Here is an 11,375-nt window from a genome sequence, read left to right as displayed (position 1 = left end):
TCTCTCTCTCTCTCTCTCTCTCTCTCTCTCTCTCTCTCTCTCTCTCTTTCCACGTTGCTTGGAATGCGTTCCGTTGCAAGCTCCCTTGAGTTCCTCAAAGAAATTGCTCGTGTAACGATTCGGTGGTCCACCGAATGGGGGTCAATAGTGTTAGCGTGACTCGCCGCGTGCCGTTATGTTGGGCTTCTTACGTCACCCACAACCGCTTTTGTCCACCAAAACCAGTCCGCTTCTTTAAAAGCCGCTCGGTTCTCCTTCGAATTCCAAACGGCGGCCAGAAGGTACGAGCAGCCTCTTATTTTTCTCTTTCTTTTTCGAAGTAAAGGACCGAGAACCGGCTAGCCCGTAAATGGTTAACGTTTTTTCCGCTTTCGGTCAAGAGACGATATATAGGTAATAGGATGTAAAATGAGTATCTTTGTTAAGATTGAAACTTCATTTGTTACAACGATAATATAATATCTATTAATTAATACGTAAATCTTTTCGTACAATGTCAAAGTACAAATGACATTCTATTTCCCAATGATATCGTTGGTTTAAAGGGACAATCACAAGTAGACTTCTGTTAGTTATTAACAGTGCCTATCGAGATTCCGAACAAAGCTCTTTTGAGAGTAATCTATCCTCTTGGAATGAACGAAGTATAATCACAAGCCACTGTAATTAACTCTAATTCGCGAACATGTATTATGTCGTCGTTCTATCATTCTATGCGGATCGCTAAATGAGAGATATTGTACCAATAATCGTAATAATAGCTAATTGTTACAACTGACCGTATTATCGGTACGTAGTATTTCAGACCTTTTGAATAATGGATGATATCGTAAAGCAACACGAACGGGGACGAATAGAAAATGAAGAAAAGGAAGAAAAAAAAAGGAATAAAGGAAGAAGACGTCGGCTTAATCGTTAAAAGCGAATTGCGAGTGATCGATCTCGTTCGCAATTCCGACAAATGCTCTTCTTCTAATCGAGATATTATCAGAGTTGAAAGTCTCGTGTTTCGCTAGTTCGAATTCGTTGGTTTTCCGTGTATAACGTCGACGCGGCATATTGATAATTGAGGGCATGCGGAATAAATTGACGGGCAATTGGAAAAAACCATCTCGTTGTACGTACGGTTGTATGGACATATACGAGTTTTTCATATTCGACGGGCGACGATTATTTTCGTTTTTACTTCACGTGCGATATACGCATCGATAGTCGAGGTTCTATTAAAAAAAGATTCCACGATGGAAATGGAGATGACTCGTTCGCGCGGAAATTATTTGTTTCTCTGGCTCGATAACTAAATTATTACGAAACGCAAGTAAATAACAAGATTTCCCATCGTCTCGTTATCATGAAAACACGAGAGTGCTCGTGAAACATTCGAAGGTAGTATGAGAAAGAGAGTGGTATTGATGTACCGTGTTTAAGAGAAACGTTTCTAGCAGATAGATAGTCTCGGCCAGACTACCTACCGTAACTTCTTATTCTAATACTCGAGATCGTAGCTCTGTTACGGCTGGTATATCGAGATAATCGGGATACGATTATTATATTTAGTTTATCGTGACACCCGATCGGCTGGCGAGCGTGCGATCGAGAGCGAAGATAAACGTATCCAAAATTCACGAGGCAGAGAGAACAAAGGGACGGGAGAAACACGTAGAATCCATAGTCGTTCTTGTTCACGGTAGGAGCGTACGAAGAGGAGAACGCGCGATGCATAACTCGTTTGTCGGCTTGCAAAGTCCGAGTCAGATTTGAGTTATTTTTAGTATTATCCGTGTATTTCCATTCGCATACTAGGTTCGAGCGAAAAATGAAAAAATATCGCAGAAGAACGAGATTCGAGAACAAATAGAATATGAAGTAATGAACTAATCCTAATGAAGATGCACTTAATAAATTGGCGCACGGTTGAGACACTCCCAGTGATTGCGACCAATCTCGTGGTAGCAGGTACGCCTTAGAATTTCTAATACGCTCTCATAAGCTAACTTCTTACAAGATCAGCTTTTCCGCAGAGACTAGGAAAAAAAGGAGAGACTCGGTCCCGGTTCGTACCGGGCCCATGCATCAAGCCTGTCTTTGCGTCGAACGTACAGTCCGCTTCTAAATCGAACGTTTAAAACTCGGCAAGAACTCGATCGCTCTTTCGTCAACCTTTAAACTCGCGATATTATCTCTCCCGTCGAGAGCTCCCTTTTACTTTTTAACGCGAGAACATTCGCAATGATCGTATCGTTCGAACGATCTCGCGTGTCATCCGGATGCGAAAATCATGATGAAAATCCGCTGGGTCATCGATTCGATCGCGGACTGTACGAGAGCGGAGTATAATTTGTTTCGATATCAACGTCGACGGCGTAAAGGCGTGGGCGATCTCAGAGTGACGCGTTGTAGCACCATAAAAAGAGAAAAAACTAGAGAGCGAGAGAGAGAGAGAGAGAGAGAGACAGAAAGAGAGAAAATACGAAAGATCTAAATAGAATAAAAAAGGAAGTGGACAGAGGTTTATCGTCGACGAGAAGAACGTTCATAGTGGGGATGGCCGATCATCGACCGGCAAACTTTTGTCGAGAAATTGATTTGTCATTATTCCGCTTGTAACAGCAGGCAGTTGTTACGGCAACGCACGTGACAACGAACGATCGTGTCAAGAAACGGTAGTCCGATATTTGCATTAGACATCTTCCTTTTCAGATTTATGACTGCTTCTCTCTCTCTTTCTCTCTCTCTCTCTCTCTCTCTCTCTCTCTCTCTCTCTCTCTCTCTCTCTCTCTCTCATCCAACACGCTTTACAGGCTTCCTTTTTACTCTCGCGAAAAGTTATAATTAATATGTTCTACGGACATTTTGGACATTACCCACCTCAAGCGACATTCGCTTTCGCGTCTCGCTGCAATAATTATTTGTTCGCATTTGTCCGCGTCCGCCGAAGAAGTTTCCCAAGGAAGGAAAAGCACCTTCGTGAGGCGAAGTTTCGCTCGGATTATCGCGCTCGGATTCATTATACTCCGGATACACTGCTACTTTGGCTCGTACGCGCGAGGGAGGGGCCAGAGGAAACTTATACATAAATCCTCGTCTTCTACTAGCACCAAGAACAGGAATACCACCACCACTTCGATGGCACCCCACGTGGAATTCTCGCGCGTTCATCGCGTGCGTGTGTCGCGCTGAGAGAGAAGGAACGAACACGAATTTGCTTGGCACGTCTCGTCTTCTCCTGGCGCTCCTTAATGACGGCTGGAAACTAATTAATAAAGCGGACGATGATAAACAACGATATACGATGTAGCGCGAAGGAACGAGAACTTGTCGCTATTTCCTTCTCATAGACGTAGGAAAAGAGAATTCGCTATCGAGGTCTCAAAAGCGTATCATTTTTAATTTCACATTTTCAGATATATATTCTTCCTTTTTCTTACTTTCCCCGTGCTCGAGTTAAAGATTCTTACGCGTTCTCTGATGTATTTTCAAGCAAAGAAAAAAAAAAAAGAAAAAAAAAGAAAGAGTAAAAGAAAAGAAAAAAGAAGGAAGAATTCGTACTATCTCCGACATTTTGTTTATCTATTATCAAAGATTTTGAGGTGTATCAGATTAAGCACAAATTCCTTAGGAATATCTGCAAGTTTTGGATTCTCGCGAATAACGTAGAAATAAAACTATCGCGCATAATTTTATAACGAAGAGGCGAAAACGCTGAAGAAAATTCTCGAGAAAAATCAGTTAACTTTCGAGTCAGAGTCCCGCCTGAATAGGCACATTTGATTTCGTCGAAAATAGACCTTTTACGGTCGTTATACTCGCGTGCGTATTCTCCCTGCGTAACCTTCTCGATGGTTAGATAAATCCAATGACGATCAGATAAGATCTTGTGAAAAGTGCCAAGCAAGGGAAGATGTTGCGACGAAGTGGGGAGAGTCTCTTTTCTTATTCCCTTCTCAAGAGTTATGTGGATTTTTGCGAAGACGTTGAGTCTTCCCTTTGTCCCTCCTATCCCTTCTCCATCTCTCTTTTCACTCGACAAGCTTATCACGAGGACACCGTGTTTGCAGTCGCTGGAACTGATGAGGTCTTTAGCTGGCGCGGTCTCTCGCTTGATGGATGCCAAGAGGATACGAGTTTATGTCGCGCCTGTAAACCTTCCCTTTCATAAAGATCCATAAGCAGGATTACAAACAGAGTCAATTAGGCCGCAAGTAGCGACCGGTCTCCTCGAGAGAAAGAGGGAAGATAGATAGATAGAGAGAGAGAGAGAAAAAGAGAGAGAGAGTCAGTCAAAGCCCATTAAAGATCGTTTCTTCTCCGGACATAGGAAGCACTTGAGTAGAAGGATAGAGGGGAGAAAAAAAAGAAAAAGACGAAGGTCTTGTTTTTTACTTACGACACGTTGCTAACCAAGCGGTCTGAAATCTTTCCCTAGATCAGACATCTACTTCTCGTAACTAACTCAAAAACGAATATCACGCATTTGTCTATCTAGACCAATTTCCGTAACGTAACTTGAACATTTATCGCTTTTCAACTATCGTAAAGTCTACCGACGATATTTGAGTAATTTATTGAGAGTACCAGTAAACGCTGTAATTAGTCATAAACTCGTATATACCAAAGGTTAGTAGTAAGGATGCGTCGCGTGCGGCCGCCACAGTATATCCTTTTTTCCACTTTCGAACGTTTTAATTAGTCGAACGGACGAAAAACTTGAGGCACATTAAGAATTTGCACAAAAGCATTAAATCGTTTATTATACGTCCGAGAGATAAAGACTACTTACGATCACTCGACAAAAAGTGAGTTAAACGCTCGTCCTTGTTACCCTCGATTAAAATAGTTTCGAATATATTGTACATATATATATACGCAACATATGCACACGAGGAGATGGGCTGAATATAATTAGATTGCTAAACTTGCTAATCGAGTAAACGAGCATGCCGCTAGTTTAGCGTTGGCTCAAGAGTAACATGGGAATCCTAGGAATGGCATGTGATTAGAAAATTAAACGAACTTGATGATTTGAAATTGATCTACCTATCGTTCCAATGCATCACCGTAGGGACGTAGAGATAGACAAAGAGTGAGGGAGAGAGAACGAGAGAGAGAGAGAGAGAGAGAGAGAGAGACGTCTGTTCCACGTTCGTCATAGGTTATTGTATACGTTCGTTCGCGATCAGTGTATTTAACAAACTAAAAAATCGATGCCGGGAAATACGAAGACAAAACCAATGGACAATTCGAAACGACTACGTTCGAATTCCGTCCAGCACGCCAAAGCGATAGAATTCACATACACACACACACACATACATATATATATACAAATAGAACGATCTCTTTGTGTGTCCAGCACGAACTAATTGAAAACAGGAAAGCTGTTTGGACTTAATGATTTTATAAACTTCTCACTATTTCGTAGTCGCGTCAACATTTGTTTTTCGATCGGTCGATTAACTTTGAGTGATTTCGAGCGATGCTTTACGCGTCACCGAACAGGAAACGAGCTCGGAATGCTGGAAAATCTTTTTCCTTGGGCTCTCCATGTTTACACGCGTCCCCTCGTTTATGTCGGGTTAAGTAAACGAGACACGGATGCACCTCTCTTCATCGTCCCAATGCTACCTCGTATTTCGTCTGACATTCTGCTCGTAAACTAGTAACAATAAAGTAAAAACTCGAGCTTAACTCGAATTTTTATTGTTATCTTATACTTTCTAGTATTATTCCTCCTCTTTCGTACACATATTCAATGCTTTCAATTTTCTTAACATCCGTTATTATTACATCAAACAGGATTATTTTATAATCATTTTATTATTATCGTTATGTTGTACTACGTTATATGTATATATTGTATTACGTTCCATAGAAATGAGATATTATTATATAGAACACAATCAATCGTCCTTTGGTTCGTTTGACCTCAAGCGAACATTTGTAAATAGTCATATATACAAAGGTATACTCATATATACACGACCTTTGTATTGAAGTTCATGGTTCTATAAAAGGGAATCATTCGGTTGTTAGCGTTTACACAAGTTATATGTATTTCGTATATCTCTCTTGTTCTCTCTCGATCTTTTCAACTACCGTTCGACGATCATGATCGCCAGAATGCATTGTTGTTCTCGTTTGTTCTCGCTGCAACTATGACGTTATATAGAAAACGAAGAGACTCGATCGGCAAGTCGAACTCGTTTACATTTCTCGATTTTATATACGTATGTACGATCGTTTGACCGAAAGATACGCACATTTTGTCGTTACGAGTGTACATACAGTCATCAACAAGAACGCGACAAAGTTTACGACTTTGACGATCGAAACTGCATTTGTCATCATTAAAGTTTATTTCTTCGTTGCAGTATCAACACCCACAACAAGTATAACGACATCGTTGGAAGGTGCCTAATGATACGGATCGTTCGAAATAGGTAAACAGTTCTGGTACTTTAATCGCCGTAAACCAAAATGCGTGTTATCATTGAAAGAAGGAAACAGAAAGAGGAAGAGAGAGAGAGAGAGAGAGAGAGAGAGAGAGAGAGAGAGAAATCGTTTATTGACGACGCATCGTGTTGCAAATTACACAACGTACCTCACGCACAGCTACAAAATTAACTTGCAGATCGTTATATTATATTATACGCGAAACGCACTACTGGTGATTCCAACGTGTTCCCGTTTCGGACGTACATACATCCTCTGTATATAGCGTGCATATACAAGGCAAACGTATGCGAGCTCATTCATTCGAATGAAGCTACGTGGGGTAATCAATATTAAATAGCAATTTGGGTGGCTTTCAAACCTCTCCCTTGATAGAACTATCCGTTGAAAGATAGCAACTAAACGTTTGCAAAGTATTACGTAACATCTGTTCAACGTTATTATAATTTTTAGAGTTAGAACGATCTACGACATCGAGGTTGGAGAAGACTCTCTCGATGAATAAGAAGTACGTATCTGCACGTTATTATTGTATCATTTATCGAACTACGAAGTGCTCATTAAATCGTTCCTTCTCATTTGATTTAATCTTACAATTACTTACATACCGATTTCATTATAAAACTATCGTAAGTCACGTATCTCGTTATTAGCTCACCGACCAACACTAATTATGCTTTCGATCAACGAAGCCCCACACTCGATTAGAAATCAAAGAGATTTTCGAACGCGTAAAATTAATCCCTCGATGGCAATTACCCCTCGTTCGTCGATCGATGATTTATTATCAATTTACGCGGGTATAAAATTATTATCGTATTTTCTGATTCACTGATTCTCCTTTGGAGAAATTTTAAGAGGTTTATCTGAAACGTATTTCATTCGATTTTATTACGCCGACATCGATCTTTCTGGGTCTTCCATAAAGCAGAGAAGTGGTCAAAATTTGCGGAACGCACGTAGAATTATTCGAACGTGTCGAATCGACGGCGAAACTATCGATCTATCTGGTTCTTCGAGAACGGTAACCTCTCGTCCGATCACAAAAGGAAAAGCTCTCGTTAGGCTCGATCTCGAGACTAGTTCCGTTAGTGGACGGCTGCGCGGAAGGTTTGCGAGCGGATTTTCATAATTTTTACGAGATCGAACGAGCACGAGGTCTTTATCGGGATCCGATCGAGTTGTCTCGAAAATTTTCTTGAGATTTGCTACGACGAGGAAGAGTAACTATCGTAGTTGATGGAACGAGGAAAAATAGAATAGAATGGAATAGAATAGAATAGAATAGAATAGAATAGAAGAGAATAGAAGAGAAGAGAAGAGAAGAGAAGAGAAGGGAAGAGAAGAAAAGAGAAGAGAAAAAAGAGAAACGGCGTTATAGCATCGCACATAACTCCACTCGTCTCGTCTCATCTCTTCTTCTTCTTCTTCTTCCGTCGACGACTATCAAGCATTGAAACGAGTCGACCGTACACACGAGTCGTCCTCTCCTGGTTACAATAACTTAGAGGATTAACGACGTCGCGTTCTCGCAAGCGTGACTCACGCGCGTGGATGCGCGCGAGGAAAAGCTCCTTCTCTCTTCTTCTCTTTCTTTCTCTCTCTTTCTCTCTCTCTTTCTCTCTCTCTTTCTTTCTTTCTCTCTCTCTCTTTCTTTCTTTCTTTTCGCTCTTCGTAAGAAGACTCTCACAAGATCGGCGATCGTGAAAACGACGACGTCGCTTCGAGTAGCGGTAACTCCGAGTAAAGCGGCCTTGAAATTTACGATACGTTTTAACGTCCCGCGAGCCGGCTACTACTTGAAGAACGGGATCGTAGTTACGAACAACAGTTTATTAAACTATTTTGTTGCATCGATTCCAATCTCTCTCTCTCTCTCTCTCTCTCTCTCTCTCTCTCTCTCTCTCTCTCTCTCTCTCTCTCTCTCTTTCTCTCTCTAAGACTTTCAGTAAGACTTTGCCCGTTCTTTGTTTTTTGTGTCACGGTAAAACACTTCTCACGATCTATATGTATATCTCGTTAGAAAAATAAAGGAACAAAGGAATAAATTTGTCTCTGTAAGCATCGAAAAATAAAAGATTCCATTAGCTACGTTTCATCGTTAGAGATAAATACGAATATGTAAATAGTATATATGTAGACAAAAAAATATATATATATATAACATAAACGTCGACCAGATTCGATTCCGACGGAAAATGAGTGCGGACGATCTTATTTCGTGTATTACATATAGGAGAATTCTGCGCTCAATTTGCGAGAGGAGCCTCGGCCGGAGGTCAGAAATCCATGGGGCTCTTATCCCGCGAAAGCGCGGAAGCAAAGTCGTATCGTGAGTCGTAGCTCGCAAGCGCACAGCAAACCGGTGAACGTACTTGAAATCGCACAGTGGAGATCGGCCGAATCGTCCGTCGTACCTTGCCCCTTCTCTTCCACCCTAGACTCTCTCTCTCTCTCTTTCTCTTTCTCTATCTCTCTCTCTTTCTCTTTCTCTTTCTCTTTCACATCTTTCGCGATGCTCTTTCTTCGTTTCTCCTCGCGCTCTTTCCCCCTTCCAATTGGCTCTTTCGTCTTCTTCTTCTTCTTCTTCTTCTTCTTCTTCTCCACCTCCACCGCCACCTCCACCACCACCAACGGCGATGGCATCACCACCACCAGCAGCAGCAGCAGCAGGCAGCATCACCACCATTCGCCTCCCCCTTCCATAGGACGTCCCGTCGCACTAATAATTCGTGAGTACGTTGCGGTGATGTTGAGCATTCCACCTGCCAACAGCAACCGGGCACATCCCCCCACCTGGTGGATACCGGCAGGAAAAGTGGCCGCACGCCTTGCAATCCCAGCATTTCTGTGTTGGTTGTGGCCGTGAACGGGGCTCAAGTCCAAGGGCACGCGAGAAAGAGAGAAAGAGAAGGACGGAGAGAAAGAGAGAAAGAGAGACAGAGAGAGAGAGAGAGAGAGGGCGGCCTCCCGGAGTGCTGCCGTTGCTGTTGTTGCTGCTGTTGCCACTGCTATTGCTTCTTCTACTTCCTCGACGTCTTCTCCTTCTTCGCCTTCTTCTGCGTGCGGGACCCGTCTACGGTTTCCTCTTCTACGACTACTACCACTATTTCTTCTCGGCTCTTGCCGTCAACCCTCCCTGCGAGCTCACCCTCTTGTATCTTGGTGGAGATTCTACAGGAGCCACTAGCCGAGAAGATTTAAAAGAGGTAGGTGGAAAATTTGTGAAGCAAAAAAAATAATGAAAAAGAAAAGATAGGAGAAAAGTGGTACGATCGAAGGAAAAAACGTCCCTTCGTGATTCGGTTTACCTCGACGATTTCTAATCGGTTTCTCCAGGCTCGAAAGATTTCCTCCAATCGGGATTTCAATTTCGTTACACGCTTCGTCAAAGTGGGACAGGTGAGATGGGAAGAGAAGATCGATTTTGATCGTGAGACGCGAAGACTCGCTTCTTCCTCTTCTTTGCTTTCCCTTTGCGTTCCTTTGATCGCGATCGGAGCCGAAGATCCTCGCGGAGAGTCGTCGACTTCTCTTACCTGTCGTCGGGTCGCGCCTTTAAGAGCTCCTTTTGGAGTTAGGAATGACGCGAGATCCTCCTCTCGTTCCCTCGGCCCTCTTCTCGATCCTTCGAAGATGGATCTCGCGCATGCAGATCTTTCCAAGAGAGAAAATTCGAAATCTTTTTCGATCGAAAGAAGAGATCGTTCTTTTTCTTTTCCTTCTCGTTTCTTTTTTTTTTCGTTCCCAATTAAATGGAAAATTCCGATCGTTGCCGACATCCAACTCTTCCTCCTTTGTCCTTCACACGTATTCCTGGATAGATAACGTCGATTCTAGGTTCGTTCCATCTCCAGCTCTGAAATTTTTTCCATTTCGGGTTTTCACGTTTCGCCGAATACCGGACGACGTGCGCGAACCGCGTTGGCCCGCGAATTTATACGTCCGACGTCCGTTATATTTTCCGATTAAATCGATGAAGTTCCATCCGCGACGGTTTATAACCACGCACCTACCATCGCACGCCGTACGTGTGTACGTGTTACGCGAAGCTACTACGGTTCGTCGGAAAAACAATTTTCCATCTCGACGATTCCGTGAACGAGAGCACGTACCCTTCCCAGACAAATACGGATCTTTGTTGGCATGCTTCCGTGCGACATCATATACGATCGATCGAAACTTAGGCGTGCAGAGAGAGAGAGAGAGAGAGAGTTGGAATATCGATCTATCAAGATCGCGATCCTTGAAAATTGGAAGAAAAAATAAAAGTAAATCATTTCTCTAGGCGCACGTGGAAACGGTTGCGTTCGAGAACGGTTTATAGTGCAAGGAAAACGAGTTGGAGATAACACGTAATGAAGAAGAATAGGAAGAGACGGATGTGTGAGATCTGTAAAACCGTTGTTTTTCCGGTCTTTATACCTCCGAGCTAACGAATCCGTTGCGTCTCGATGCAACGTTCGCGTGTGAAAAGCAAGCAGGTGTATCGGTGTGGCTTCACGATTTTAACGCGCGTACACGCTACGGAAAATCCTCCCTCGCGTTACGATCGATCGCTTATGATCTTTCGAGAGGGTCGTTCGGTATGACCGTTTACGAGGCCAACTCGTATGAATGCTCTCGTTTATCGCAAAGTAGAGTAGGATCCTCATGTTTCTCGATCGTCCACTCAATTAAATTCTTAATTACAGTCGAGAGAGAAATTCCGTGCTCGGTTAACTGTAATCACCGATCGTTTTCCATCTTTCTCTAATTCTCTCCCGTATATGTTCTCCCGTCGATTGATAACGGGACTTCGATACTACCGACTTTATGCAGCTACTCGAGATAGTCGTGTCAAAGTTTCGACCGAATCGTCATAACAGAAAGAGGAGTGGAGGAAAGTGTAATAAAGGTCGAACGAGAACGCAGGGAATGGT

General features: G+C 42.7%; 2 protein-coding genes across 2 annotated transcripts in view; one reads left to right on the top strand and one right to left on the bottom strand.

Moving 5' to 3' along the window:
* LOC122626904 (autophagy-related protein 16) overlaps positions 1-11,375 on the bottom strand; it is a 336,905-nt gene that overhangs the window by 35,727 nt on the left and 289,803 nt on the right. The window lies entirely within an intron of this gene.
* Positions 9,205-11,375, top strand: part of LOC122626903 — a 156,739-nt gene continuing 154,568 nt past the window's right edge. Inside the window, exon 1 of the mRNA XM_043807477.1 lies at positions 9,205-9,662. The gene's annotated coding sequence lies outside the window, so the exon portion shown is untranslated. The remainder of the gene's footprint in view (positions 9,663-11,375) is intronic.

The sequence above is a fragment of the Vespula pensylvanica genome, chromosome 2 (genome assembly GCF_014466175.1).
Source record: "Vespula pensylvanica isolate Volc-1 chromosome 2, ASM1446617v1, whole genome shotgun sequence".
Taxonomy (NCBI): domain Eukaryota; kingdom Metazoa; phylum Arthropoda; class Insecta; order Hymenoptera; family Vespidae; genus Vespula; species Vespula pensylvanica.
Note: the sequence above shows the minus strand (reverse complement) of the source record. Positions and strands in the feature narration are given on the sequence as shown.